We start from the raw sequence: 14,250 nt of genomic DNA on the forward strand, positions 1-14,250 counted from the left end.
AGCACGCCGTTCAAAAACAATGTTACCGTGCCACAGCAACAACAACAACGAGGCTGGGAGGCAGTCAGCCGGCTCAGCAGCTCGGCAAGCGCTAGTCATTGCTTAATGAAGCCGCATTAGCGGCGACTGCTGTTCACTGAATATCACGAACACACACGCACACACTCATACATGCATGAGCATGTGTATTAACAAATGCGAAGCTTCGCATGCATGACAGACCCTAGGCATCTCGGCGTAGCGCTCTATGTACTCCCCTGCCCCACAAGAGACGGCGACTCGGGGCGAGTCGAGTCGATCCTGGCTGGCTGCTGTGCAATTTGTGTTGCCACATTTTTAGCTGGCCTACAATGTTGTCTTTATTACTCATGTTGCTGTTGTTGTTGTTATGGTTACTGCGCATGCTACTCATGTGTGTGTGTTGCGTCCGCAAATTCTCGAAATTATATGCACCCGCACGCAGCGGCGACTCATTGCGGTTGGCATATTTCATGGAAAATGTTGATTTCGGTTCTTAATTAAGACCGCCGCCGTTGCCACACTCGCACACACTAACACACACACGGACAAATGTATTCCACCCACACATGCATGCTTGCATTCGCAACGCTTTTAGCAAATGAGAATTTATGCTGTGGAGAATTCGGAATATGCGAATAATTTCGAAATTGAACTGCTGCGAAAAATGTACAAATAACGGTGATGTTAAGCACGATTTTGGGGTTTGCAAACGGCAGCGGAGTATGCTTCGTGGCGTTCGTAGTAAGCGAAATTTTTGCTATGATCATGCCACATACTATACATACATATGTATGTATATGGAGGTTAGCAAGAAGGAACTCTTTAGAATAACATATCCATTGGAAAGTAACCAACCAACCATAGCAAGACAACTGTTTTTGGCAAAATTCTATGTTTCCCTTCAAGAGAGATACACGGATTATAGCGACCCACCAACTTGTCGATATCATTTTTCTAGTACGATTTATTCTCTGCCTCAAAATAGGCCTCAATTTCGGCGATCAGCTCTTCGAACGACGAAAATTTCTTCTCAGCGAGCTTTCTAGTCGCTGGAGACCAGATCTGGAGAATACGGTGGATGCGATAACGATTTGAAGCCCAATTCATGGATACTTGCTATCGTTTTCACTGACTTGAGACACACCTTTTCTTCATTTCCACGATTTCGTCCCTCAAACGGTCCAATAACGCAATGTAATAGGCGCTGTTAATGGTCACTGTTTGGTGTGATCTATGGGCTGCAAGAGTCATTGATCCATATTTCTTCAAACATGGAGACGGTCATAATGTTACAGTCGATTGGGAACGCTGTAAACCCATGATTATTGATTTTTTCGACTTTTGATTCCCGCCAGACTGCGCTACATGTCGTATAGTCAACGAAACAATGAATCTATTGAAGGAATCTTCTGCAGAGCGCATTATCTCGCGTCGTGGACCTGTGACGTGCAATTTAACACCGCTGGACTATTTTTTGTGAGGTTATGTGAAGTAGCTTGTCTTCTCAGATAAGTTCGATACAATTAACGCCTTGGAAGCGAATAACCGGCTCGTTATTGCAGACATACGGCCACAATTGCTGGAAAAAGTGCTCAAAAATTGGGTGCTTGGTTGGAATTTATTCGAGCCAATGTATACCTAACACGTAGCTCCCTGAAGTTCCGGTAGATTTTCTCCATACCATTAACATTCTTTTAAAACCATGACCCAACACTATGCTTGACCGCGGTTGCCTTGTTCCTGAGGCCACGGAAGATAAGGTCTTTTTCTAGATGAGTCTCTCACTAACATAAATCAGAGAGAATGTATCGATTTTATGGCTGTGTGATGATTTTTGCTCGATCTATGGCGAAGGTCGAATACATATCTAACCTCAAATCGATCGAAATTGATCATTAACAGAGCACATTTTCGAACAGATGGCAGACCTGTTAAAAACACGCCTGTTTCTAAGCCAAAAACGCTTATCTCAAATTATCGCAGTGAAAGGCATGAACAAAACAACAAACATTTGGACAATTGCAAATAATGACTATTGACAATTGACTTGTCAAATCGGGTAATTTAAACGAGGAACAAAAGCAACGAATTTTTGTCAAACTGTGGAACAGCAATTCATTGCTTTTCGTATAGAACCACATCGAGCAAATTCGGCGAGGGATAGTCTTAAATGGCAATCACTTTGGCGCTGTTGTCAAGCCAATGTATAGTCGTAAAGTGCACGATTGACAGGCAGCGCGCCAGCCGGGGGCAAACAAATTGCAGCTGTGTGACAAATTGTCAAAGCAAATGACCAACACAATTCACAATTTCGGTTGTACGATCGATTGGCATTTTGTGCTGCCACACTGACTGCTGCTGCGGCCGCAGCTAAAGAATCGAGCGCTAACTGAAGCTATCGTCGCGGTAGTATGTATTTAGGAGAGGGCCGACAGAGAAGCAATAAGCAATAGCATGCGAATACAGAGAATAATGCTGATGAAGATATTTAATATTTAAAAGAGGGAAAGTTTGATTGGTATGCTTAAAAGTGGACTTTAAAAATTTGCATAAAATAATGAGTCGATTTAGTTAAATTGCACCGTGATGATGCATTTAGTTATGCAGACCGTTTTAAGTGACTTCCCGCTTGAGTTCATCCCTACATGTTCTTGGCAACCATGTGAAAGAACTCACTGAAAACAAGCATGCTTCATGCACGCATCCCTGACATACCAGACAAGCAGCTGATCGAAACCGTTTGTTGGAGGCGTTGCAGCCGTGTAGTTGTCCTCTGAGGAATGTCCTGCTGTAAACATGCGTTGTAAGGATCATATTTTCTTCGGGCTACACATCAGCTGTTTATTTTTACATTTCCGCGCCGCTCACATCAACGCCGCTGACACAACAGCTGAGCGGCAGCGGCAATGTTATTGTGTTGTGCTCGACCGTTGGCGCCGCAACCTTCCTGGAAGTCGTAAACAATGAGGACACACTTCAACGTGTATAAATAGATATGTGTTCCAATGTCTGCTTTGGTGAGGATAGCAGAAACTTTTTATATGCTCTTGTTGTTCTTCGCTCTGCTATGCACATCTGGAGCTCGCGCACAAACAACTAATAATAGCCGATAAGAACTTCATTTTGTAATTGGACACCGCATTTGAATGCTGCGTTTAATTGTTTGAACTATTAGTTGGAAGAGTTCTCTTTAAAAAAGGAAACAAGTGCATTGAAGCATAGCGGTACTCCTTTGCAATGAGCTGGGACACTGCCAACACCGCGATAACTTGGAAACTTAATTTAAGCTCGATGAACTAAGTTTCTTCATTGTCATAGCTTAAATATTAATTGTAATCAAAAGTCAAACGAGAGCAGGGTTTGGATTTCAAAGAATCAATGACATAGAAAAATCACGGAGACATCAAAAATTTCAAAAGAAATTTTAATAGTGGAAGACGCTGGAAAAGACTAAATTGGCAAAAATATTTCTGAGTATTCAATGAGCCGCTCTGGTCAGTATACGACAAGAGCACTACAAACCACACTAACTACGGAACTCTATACCCTGCTGCATATAGCACCGGTTCACATAACTGGAAGGTATCTGTCTTAACTAGCTGCGAGTCTGAATACTCAGGAATCTTAGCACTTTGATTTCATTCCCAAATACTTAGATCACCAGGCCCGGTCGGTCGTTTCTCTGCCACATACTTTCGGGTTTCGGCTTGGGAGGGTAGGAGTAGGGCAGAATTGGTGGAGGAATACACTGTTGGGAACTTTTCATCAGCTCCAGTTTTAGGCTTCTAGATTACAGCAGCGTCTTCCAAGGTGAGATAGCTGCCATAAAGATACGAGGAGATCTTTTCATACGGAGGCACTCGCCTTCAATGTGATGATTACGCAACCCTACAGCATGACGGCGATATTAGCCTTGATCTCGCTGACCTCGCGCACAAGACTAGTGAAGCGATATCTAGACTCTTTATCTCTAGCATCAAGTTACTATAAGTTTAAACGGAATAAAGTTCTTGGCCACAGCACTTTTGCATGAAACTGCATGGTTAATAAGCTTGCCAGGAAAGGTATTGCAGTTTCAATAACTACGTATTGGGAACAGGTAGATGTTTCGTTGGCTTTTTGCAGTTCACAACTGGACTCAGACCAGCTCAGCAGGCGTTCGACAAGTACAAACAGTTCTGCAGTCGGAACGTCTTTCTGGGGCAGGTTAAATCGTAAGAGATGTAATGAACTCTTTGCAAGGTTCACCTTTCAATGGTGGTAGGAGTTCTAAGTGAACACTGTGCGATCGGAATTCATGCGGTAGGGCCGAACATCTTACCGAATATCGCTGTTTGAAGTTAAGACATCTCAACACTTCCACCTCGAATGTACCGTGTTTTTTGTTAAATCAAGGCAAAAATAGCTCGGATCTCATATTTTCAGACAACCAGGTGAAATAGAATAGTTTTGTGTTAGGTTCAAACGCTTGCCGATAGCTGATATATAACTTAAGAAGTTTTTCGTCTGGCTTCACAAAGGACTGTACATAATAATACAAGTATGTTGCAGGCCTTACAACCAGCTGGTAACTAAACTATACTCCTAAAAGGGGTCTTCAATTGAACACTCTCATACTCAACTTAGTTATAGTTTTAGAAGCTGACAACGTTCGGAAAAGTAAGCACATACAGATCTGAGTCATTAGGAATGTTACCTTTAAAGTTCACGATTTATTGAGTTGGGTTGGGAACTTAAACCAAAACTATAACCAGAACTAAATCATTTCTCCCGGCATTTTCTTCATTTAAGCTGCCAAACTGAACGACCGGACTTAAGCTCTTGTATGGAAAACTTTTTTATTTGACAAGATATCTTCACAAAATTTGACGCGGGTTATTTTTCAAAGCAACAATATAATTTCCCAAGATATCGTTTAGATCGGATTACTATAGCTTATAGCTGTCATACAAACTCATCGATAAAACCCAAGTCTTTGTATGGAAAACTTTTTTAGTTGACAAGATATCTTCACGAAATTTGGCATGTATTATTGCCCAAAGCAACGGTATAATCTCCGCATAAAATATGCAGATTAGACTTCTATTTCATATAGCTACCATATAAACTTAACCATCAAAATCAAGCTCTTGTTTGGAAAGCTTTTTCGTTTGATGAGATATCAACACGAAATTTAGCGTGAAGTATTCCCTAAGATAGGGCTATAATCTTCCTAAAAATTGTTCAGATCGGTGCATTATAACATATAGCTGCCATACAAACTGAACAATCAAAATCAAGAAAACGATTTACATATTATACCCTTTCATGCTATAAGAAGTGCACATGTGAGGGGTATTATATCTACGAAGTTAGAGGGTTTCTTCTTTTAATATAATTTTTATTGCACTGCAAGGCAGCCTTATTCCAGCGACTTAAAAACTCGCATGGCACACTTTACAAATTATTTACAAATTTTCGGTCTATAACTTAATAATTGCCGTTAAACATGAATGCTAACGAGCAAACATTACACAGTTAAAAAATTAAAAAAAAACAACAACTGCAAACATAAGTATAATATGCATATCCATCAATGGACTTGGCTTAGCGATTATTTTCTAAAACCCATTAGCCCATTATAACGCAAGTACCAAGAGTGTAGTTATGTTTGTTTGTGTGGCACTAACTCCCGTTATATTTGTGTAAGCATGTTGTTAACAAATTTGGCGCACATTTGTTGGAGTTGGTATAAATTTGAGCGCTAAAACGTCGCAATTACCCCCGCGGGTTAACTACCCATTTATACAATCTTCGCCGTAATGCTTTTGCAACGCTCCCCCCCGCCTTGCTATCCAACCAATCGTCGACTACTTGCAAACTCATCAGTGCAGTCACTTAAAAGTATGAAAGTTTATGCACAATAAGATGCAAATGCTTATGAGCTTGCGCCCATGTGTGCCTATGAGTGTGTGTGTGTATGTAGTGACTTCAGCAAATTTCTCAAGTGGAACTCCAATTTCCACGCTACACGTAGCGCAAGTGAGAAATATATGCACACATGTATTTATGTACATATGTAGGTAATATATGAGCACGTGTATGTGTATATATGTGTGTGTGTTTGCTTAAGCTCATGAAACGTTTACGGTGCGCTTTCTTTCGCCGCTTTTCTTTCTTGCTTTCAACGAAAAACGCCTGCAAATTTGCATAATGCATTGCGAAATAAGGAAATTACATTCACCGGGTAAATCGAAAATGTATTTTTCTGCTTTTTAATGTTTTTCGCTTTCTCTTTTAGTATTTTTTCTTCGTTACAGTCGTGTGTGTTGGCTGGCTGCAGTTCCCCCTTTCACCAGCAGTTCGGGCGCATCTCTGTTGAGTGGCGCTTTCATTTCAGCTACTTTGCGTGTGTGTGTCTGTTTGTATTTGAAGAGAATGTTACCAATTCATTATACAAGCGAACGATTTACACTTTGCTTGGCATCTACAGTGGGTCTGCACAGCGGATATTCGTTGGCTGCTGTTGATGTGAGGAACACTTCCAGCTCTAGATAGCAGAGGCGCTATCCCGATTTCTAGGTGTATGCATATACTTACCTGAACAGAGTGTTTTCTAATGAAGAGACCATACTTATATAAGAACTTACTTCTATAAGAATTTATGTGCGGAAAGCTTCAGTTAGGAACAATTCAGAAGACAGAGAACCTATTGCAATCAAAAGCAGACCGAAACCATTTACTAAAATATTTAAGGAATGATCCAAGTAGAGGTACCTTTTTCAATAGCCACTTTTTGACAGATCTCGCGTGAGTCATGTCAAGCTGTCATTACTGGATAATATTCAACCGAATAGACCACAGGCAGTGAAGAAACTATGGCAGCCGCAACTAAGACCGTGGAAAGTCGATTCGTCGCCGTTATTAGCAACTCTCGGACTGACCTATGGATCAACTTGGCGTATTTTACTTCTCGACCTTAAATAGAAAACATACAAAATATAACTTGTGCAAGAACTGAAGCCGCTCGACCTTCCCGTTTCGCTCTATGGACTTTTGGAAAGTTCCAAGAAGATCCGACGTTTTCGAGGTAAATTTTGTTCAGCGATAAGGTCCATTTCTGGCACAATGGGTATGTAAACAAGCAACATTGCCGCATTTGGCACGAAAAGCAATCTGAAAAGATTAGAGAGTTGCCATTTTATCTAGAAAAAAAACAGTTTGGTGTGGTTTGTGGGTCGTTCGAATCTTCAGTTTATATTCCTACAAAAATTATGCCAGTGAGAACGTAACCGACAATAGCGACCGTTACCGCGCCATGTTAACCGACTATTTGATGCCTGAAATTGAAGCTTGTTATCTAGACGACATTTGCTTTCAACAATACGGACTCGCTTTCCAAACATTGCATCAATTAATAGATTTATTGAGAGTACACTTCGATGAGCAGATAATTGCACGTTTTGGGCCGGCCGATTGGACACCACGATCGTGTTATATCACTCTGTTAGACTTTTTCCTGTGAAGATATGAGGAGTTTAAAATCCAGGCGGACAATCCCGCTTCGATTCTGGCCATGCAGCAGAATATCATGCGTGTCATTCGCCAATTACCAGTCAAAATGCTCGAACGAGTCATCGAAAATTTAACTCAAGGGATGGACCACCTGAAAAGTAGCCGCTGCAAAAAAAAAAATTGCTTAGAAGAAAACGTTTCGGGTTTCAGCTATCACGAGTCATCGAAAATTTAACTCAACGGATGGACCATCTGAGAAGTAGCCGCTGCCAAAAAAATGATTGGAAAAAAACTTTTCGGGTTTCAGCTATCAATTTATCGAAGTTTACACAACAGATTTGTTGTTTTATGCAAATATTTACATTTGTTTGCATACTTTAGGGCGTTGAACCACGAAAGGGTACATAAGCGGCTGCTATTCGATCGAGCACTGAATGCTGGGTGTTGCAACCTTTTCAAAGCACTTCACATGCCACACTATCAGCGCTGCCAATCGCTGACGCACATCGATCCTTTTGCGCCCTAACCCCAAACAAAAAATCTTTATCGCGCAATCAATTGTCGCTCTCCTTCGGCTTTTTCTTCAATGCAATTCAATTCGATTTGACTCTTTAAATTGCACAATAAACACATACACGCACACATACACTTCGATTTTCGATTTCTTTTGTGCACGAAAGATTTCGCTTTGATGGCAACGATTGTTGGCTAGAACCGCTGTGGGAAAGCCGCTGACAAAGCAATTTGCGTAGACTTCCTAATTGATAGCCTCGGGGAAATTTACGCACACGCACACATGCACTGCAAAAACAACAAGCAGAAATCAATAGCAAAGTCAAAGGAACGCCGAGCAAGAAAATAACAAAAAATTGCTGTAAAGATTCAAAATCGCAAAAAAAAAAGTTGGGATGAGTGCGCGAGGGTAAGCTGTGTGGCATAAAAGACTCAGCGCTCGGCTGCTTGGCGAATTGCTAACAAACAATGAGGAATCAAATTATTTTAATGATACACAAATTGATACTTTGACACAAAATGCTGTGCATACAAAAGGTTGCGAGGGGGAAGCAGTTGCATAAACACACAAACATAGCGGCATTTTACAAATTTATAAACACACATACACACACACACACATAGTGATCGTGGCAAAACGTCGCACAATGGCATGTGAAAAGAAGCCGTTAAATAAGAGCGCTCTTGGCGTCAACGCTGATTACATCAGTCATCATGATGATGAGCATGTTGCTGATGACGCGCATGATGCTGGCGAAAATTGTATAACAACAAGCATGTTGAAATAGCAAAACAAACAAAAGCGCCCAAAATAATATGGGTAGTGCATAGAATAGCTGTAACAGTAACAATAACAAAACACACGTGTGCTGTAACAATATTTACCAGCAAGCAATTTACAGGAATATTGGCAGGATGCTGCAAGTATAAAAGCATATATGTATGTATGTATGTATGTAAGTATGACTTATGTACAGTGACGGGCGGAAGCGACCGAGAACATTTTTTCGGAACGATTTCTTTCAAGCAAGGAAATCTCGATTAAAAAAAGTGTTACAGTGCTCTGATTTAGTTCAAATATGTGCCGTTTCGTTCGATGATCTGTTTTCATCTAGGCGGCAACTTCATAATACCCCCCTCGTAGAAGCCGCTCTCCTTATTTGCGCAGAACACGGACAGACACTTTTCACAAGCCACTTTTGAGTTCAACTTTACACCAACAAGGGCGTTCGCCATGAACAGGAACAGATGGTAATTACTTGGCGCTATGTCCGGGCTATATGGTAAATGCGATAAATCCTCCCATCCGAGCTCCCGTAGCTTCTGACGAGTCATCAACGAAGTGTGTGGTCTGGCATTGTCCTGGTGGAACACTACACCCTTCCTATTGGCCAATACTGGACGCTACTGGTCGTTCGCCTGCTTCCAGCGGTCCAGTTGTTTGCAGTAGAGGGTAGGATTAAGCGTCTGGCCATATGGGAGCCGCTCATAATGCATGATTCCCTTCCAGTCCCACCAGACACACAGCAAAACCTTCCTGGGCATACATTCCGGCTTGGCTACTGTTTGGAACGATTCACCGGCCTTCAACCACGACCACGTTTTCGCTTGATATTGTCGTATGTGATCCATTTTTCATCGCCAGTCACTATACGCCTCAAAAATGGGTCGAGTTCGTTCCGTTTCAGCAGCATATCGCAGGCGTTGATTCAGTCCAGAAGGTTTTTCTGCGTCAAATCATGTGGCAGCCAAACATCAAGGTTTTTTGCGTGTCAAGCCTTCTGCATATGGTTTAAAATGGTTTGGTGACTAACTCCCATCTTCTGGGCGATGTCACGAGATGCCACAAGCCGGTCTAACTCGATGTTTTCCATGTTTTGATTGGTATTCGTCGTCACAGGTCTTCCGCCGGCTGGCTTATCCATGGTACATATCGTTTTCACCCGCTATAAATCGCCGAAACCATTCCTTCGCAATTCGAAGTGATAGAGTACCATCCCCATTTGACAACCTAATATTTAAATGTCAAGAAAGTCTTTATTTAACACTGACACCGTTTCATTGACAGAAATTATCATTATTACCCCACGGGCCTGCATTTAATATCAACTTACATACATACATATATAGTAGTTATCAGAAAATTGATGCGAGCTACGTTATCAGCTCAAACATTTGTATTATATGTACATATGTATGTGATATGTAGATCCTAAAAAAATTGAGGGTTTTCCCTTTCATTTGCATCATTGGCATAGAATGTGAAGTGTTAAGCCCCCAGCTGGGCGTTAAGTTATGCAACTCCGATAAGCAGATAAGACCACACAATATGAGTATATAAAGTATGGCGCCCATTTCAGTGCGGGAATTTCTGACAGCTGTTAATATGCGACTGATAACAGATTAAACTTGACCAGAAAAAAGTATTATTTGGGCGTGATTGTCGTGATTACTTTCACTAAATAGAGGTGTGTACGTGTAGGTATATGTATGTAATAAGTGCCATAAGTACCGTTATCACAAGTAGTGCCTGTTATTGCTGGAAAAAATTCATTTGAGCTTTGCGTGGGCGCCATTATCTCTTGTATGCCTTTATTTTTCACTTTCTACGGCTATGTGTGTGTACGTGTGTGCTATTGCATTTATATGTAGATTTAAGGTTATTATTTTTCACAGGGATTTGCATATAATTCCGGCCTATCCATGCCAGCTGACTATAATTTATGCGGTGGCAACTGACGCCAATACAATTTCTTATGAAGCAAAAGGCAAAGCGACAAAAAACCAAATACTCAGGCAGCGCACAGCAGTGCACAGAAGCCAGAAATCAATTCGTTGCGATTCGATTCATGTGCAAATATTTATTTATACACATATACTTTCCTATATGTGTGTCTACATACATATGTACATATGTATATATATTCATGTGTGCGTTATAAGATCAAGCCCTTGTCTATTTGCTTGACAACGCGCACGGCATGCCACATATGTTGCATATGCAATTTAACATTGCTACAAATTGTATCACGCAAATACTTATACACACATACAGACATAAATAAGTGTATGTGTGCGCTTATACCTGCGCATATTGGCATTTGCATACTATTTATTTTGGATATTTTTAAATTATCTTATCACATTGCAATGCCATCGCTTTCCTCGCACACAATTACGAAGAGCCAGCAGGAGCCGAAGCACGGCTGGTGGTACAGGGCGGCAAAGCGTACATATCGTCACTTAAAATGCAAAATAACGTTACCTCAATTTTCAAAAGTTTACAGGCGTAGGAAAAATGATATTATGACACCACTGATATTAAAAGAAAATTTGGGTTTTGGTAATAAAATGGTAACCAATATATAGGTTATATCTGTAATACTGGTAATATTGAATTTTTTTTTTATTTATTATATGATGCAGTGAATTTTAAGCGAAAAAAAACTTTTTTTGACGATACTTTGTTTTGCATTTCAGTTGACGATATACTTATACTACTGTGGGAAAAAAATAGTAAGACTTTTTAGTTTAAATTTCAAACAAAAAACCATTCGAGCTGCCTTACAAACTAAACGTTCAAAATGAAGTACTTGTTTGGGAAATTTAGTTATTTCAAAGATATCTGGGAAGAATTTGGAACATATCATTGTCCAAGGCGACGATATAATCTACGAAAAAAAGGTTTGGAACGGACAACTATAGCATGCAGTTGCTATACATACTTTTGTATTTAATAAGATTCTTCACGAAAATGCTGTGTTTTCATTCTCACTCTATGGAAAAAGTTTAATACCATAACTGGGGAAAAGTGCCAATATTTCATATTTTTCATATCTCATTATTTTGTTTTTGTAATGCTCACCAATGGTTATTACCGTCTTTGGGTACTTTCATACAATTTTAACTTTTTTTGATATTAAAATTTTTCTAAATATTAAATTTCAACACATTTTTCGAAAAAAAAAAATAAATTTTTTTTTCTAAAAAATTTTATATTTTTTTTAACAAATTTAATATTTTTTTCTATACAAGGGTTTTTCTAAAAAATTAAATTTATAATTACACTACAGCAAATTTAATATTTTTTTCTATAAAACGTTTTTTCTAAAAAAAATATTTTAAAAAAAAAAAAACTAAAACTAGCATTAACATACTTTGGCTTCAATATAGGAATTTTAATACTTCAAATATCGAAAAATTAATACTTATTTCGAATGTTTTACTATTTATATGTTGTTGTTGCTGCAATTGTTATAAAAACAAATGATCTTAGATGTATTGCCAAGCTTTTACTTCTATGTTTTTGTGATTATTTCAAAAGTATATCCAAAATATTGTTGCTCTAAGACTCAATATCGAAATTACGAAGTTTTTTATATTGAAAAATTAATATCAATTTTTAAAATTTCACTATTTAAGGTTGCTGTTGCTGTAATTATTACAAAAAAATATTAAAATATAATGAAATATATTTTTTATGAGTTTTTGACATTTCACTATTCAAAAGTTTTACAAAAAAAATATTAAAAAAAATTAAATATATTTTTTATGAGTTTTTAACATTTCACTATTCAAAAGATGTTGTTGCAATTATTAAAAAAAAATATTTTTTTTTAATTAATATTCAATATTTTTTAATAAATAATTTTTATTATTTAATGTTTTTTAAAACTTTTTAAAAATAATTTTAATTTTTTAAGACTTTTTATAAGTTTTTTAAAAAATAAAAATTTTTATTTTTAATATTTTTTTTCAACAAAAGATAATTTCAGTTTTGACATTTTTTTATTGTAATTGTTGTTGCTTTTTAGTTACTATTACTTTCTAAAATTTCACTATTCAAAGTAAAGATTAAAAAATATTTTTTAAAAAATCAAGAAATATTTTTGTATGTATTTTTAAAATTTTTTTATTCAAATGGTGTTGTCGTAATTATTTAAAATAATAAAAAGGTTTAAATTAATATTATTTTTTCTAAATTTCAATAGTAAAAATTTGTTGTTGCTGTAATTATTAAAAAAATATTTAAAAAAATCCAAAATATTTGTTATGTAATTAAAAACTTTAATAACCAAAAGTTGTTGTTGAAATTATTTAAAAAAATATAAATATTTTTAAATTTTTTTAATATTTAATATTTTTTAAAGATATTTTTAGTATTTAAAATTTAAAAAAAAATTTTTTTTAATCATGTGTTTGGCACCAAGTCTCAATTTCGAAATTTTATTTAAAAAAATAATATTATTTATTAAAATTTCACTATTCAAAGGTTGTTGTTGTTGTAATTATTAAAAAAATATTTTTTTAATTCCAAAATTAAAATTAATTCTAAAATTAAAAAAAAATATTTTTTAATGTTTAATATTTTTGAAAAATTATTTTCAATATTTAACAAATTTTTAATAATTCTTTTTTTAAATATATTTTTTCAACGAAAAATAAATACATATTTGACATATTATTTATTATTTATTATGTCTGTTGTTGTATTTTTTTTTTTTTACATAATACCCTAACATTTCACCCTTTATTGCAGCAATGCTCATATATAATATAAAAAATATATGTACTATATGTATGTATGTATGTACATACATACTACTTATTTACATATGTATATGCTGATATTGCCGCGTGTGCTGCATGCATATGTGGCAATTATAGCCTGCCGCCGCAATAGCAAACACATAAACAAATGCGATATAGATCGCTCGCGCATTTACACAACGCACGCAGATACTTAGATACTTTTGTGAGCGCTACGCGTTGTTACATGCTTTTTCGTTTATTACAGCTATTCGCTTTTGGTTGTTTACCTATTATTACTGCCTTTTTGTTGCTGTTTTCCATACGCGGCTGGGCTGTTTCTGTTTGTTTGCGAACTTGTGTTTGCTTTTTGTTAAAGGTTTTGTAGACAAAAACAAAAAAAAAATATTTTTAATATTGTGTTTTCAGAAATGAGTATTTACACCGGCGCTTGGTTGGGTTACACGCGGCAGCCGCAAAGTAAAGGTTATAGAACCACACACACACATGTACACGCAAATGTTAGCAAACATATTAGGAGGTATGAAGGAAGGGCGTGGTTATATAGTGGTAGGTTCTAGGCACATTTGTAAGCACATATGTAAGTATTTAAATATGTATGTATGTTTGTATTACTGTAACCATGTGTGAGTGTACAGTTCACCATCTAGCTTCAACATCAGCTGAAATTGC

The sequence above is a fragment of the Bactrocera tryoni genome, chromosome 5, assembly GCF_016617805.1.
Source record: "Bactrocera tryoni isolate S06 chromosome 5, CSIRO_BtryS06_freeze2, whole genome shotgun sequence".
Lineage (NCBI taxonomy): Eukaryota > Metazoa > Arthropoda > Insecta > Diptera > Tephritidae > Bactrocera > Bactrocera tryoni.